Source organism: Frieseomelitta varia, unplaced genomic scaffold (assembly GCF_011392965.1).
Source record: "Frieseomelitta varia isolate USP_RPSP 00005682 unplaced genomic scaffold, Fvar_1.2 scaffold_194, whole genome shotgun sequence".
Lineage (NCBI taxonomy): Eukaryota > Metazoa > Arthropoda > Insecta > Hymenoptera > Apidae > Frieseomelitta > Frieseomelitta varia.
Window position 1 is genome coordinate 50,347 of NW_025109683.1, and position 1,869 is coordinate 52,215.

Genomic DNA, 1,869 nt, shown 5'->3' on the forward strand with positions numbered 1-1,869 from the left:
GTTATGCTATTTACTGTAATCAAATTATTTATTTAATGAATGCACGAACTTAGACTAGAACAGTGACTGTATAAATGATATTTAGCCTTACGATTCATAAAATATGTCCTCACTATTGTTTATTACTAATTGTCCACTGTAATTATTTAGAAACAACCAAGTGAACATAACAACCAAGTGAAGGATAACAATTGCGATACCAGTGATAGTTTCTAATCCATCATTTATAGGTTACTAATTTGGAAAACTAAATAAAAATGTTTTTTAATTTTGATTAAATCTTCAGTGACATATTATCTAAATAGCAATTTCTATATGTACATATGATTTTGTAGAATTTTAGTAGAAAATTTTAGTTGCTGTAACATTTAAATGCTATTAGTTTTAACATAATTGCATCAGTTCCACAATTAATACTGTTCATTTTGAATGTGAATTTTTTATGCAGAAGACAATCATGCTTTAGCTGACCCGTAAAAAGGGTCAGCTAAAGCAAAAAATAGACAGAATGGTATAGAAATAAAAATATAATAGTATTATAAAAATATTTGTCACATACATTGATAATAGAAAGTTAATTGTTAAAATTATGCAAAACCATGCATAAAACTTATCATGTATATTAAAAGCTAATTGAACAAAGTGGTACAAGCAGTACATACACTTCTTAAAATATAAAACATATTTGATTAAATATATATGTAGGAATTTGCTAAAAGATGGTTGTTTATTTAAAGTTAAATAAAGAAAATTCGTTTAATAATGATTATAAGATGACGTTTTACATTATTTTCTCTTAATCGCTACGTTTACACTCACATCTTCGCTCACTCAAGACTCACAACTTTCTGTCTTCTCGCTTTCACGGCTCGCAACTCACTGCCTTTATCCTCATCTGCACAAAACATTCGTTGTTCATACACACATGCACACAAACGCATCCATATTCTTAATATTTTAAATTATAGACCTAGAGGGCAATAAACATTCGCAAGCCCCAGGCCTAACATGCTCTACGGTGTCACGCAGACCACTTGAGTCCTGCTGGCGCCTGGAGGTATCGGGTGTAACGACGAATCACCATGAATCACATATTGACTATAACAACGACTCATCCACCAACAAAACAACGATAACAATATCCCACCCTTGTCCAAAACTCCGATAACACAAGTATAAAAGGGCCATCCCCAAACTCCTCAAGTCAGTTCCATTCCGCCAACCAAACGTAAGTGTTTAATTTATTGTATTATTTTATAAATAAAAGTTACGCTGGAATACTATGGTATTCCGGCTCATATAAAAAAAGTGTTCTATTCAAATCCTGCGTAACAATTTGGCGATCCTGCCAGGATCCACTAGCTACGACTTTTCTACGGAAATCAACGGCACGGATCTTTGTGTGAAGAACCGGAGAGCGAAGCACAAACAGGCAGAGGACCATTTGAAACATCGAGTTAGGAACTCCTCGATCAAGAAACCGGGATAAAACGATTTTACGACACTCCGAATATGTCTCGTGCTACTTCACCTGGAGGAGAAATCTCACCCAGTCTAATGAACGAAATGAGAGCAATCCGCGAGGCAGTCGCGAAATTAGCAATATATACGGAAAAAGAAAATCATAAAAGGCGGAAAGAGATAGACGATCTGGGAAGAAGAACCCTCGGGCTAGTGACGGAAGATGAGAGCCCTGCTGAGCGACCACGACCTCCACGCCAACAATCGGAAGATGACGACAATACAACAGACGAGGAACGGCTTGGTAACAAGGTATATTTTGACGACACGTCACGATTGCACAACACTCCACCCGACGAGTCATCCCGTCGTCACGAAGAGTTCATGAGTCCATCTGAATCACTACGG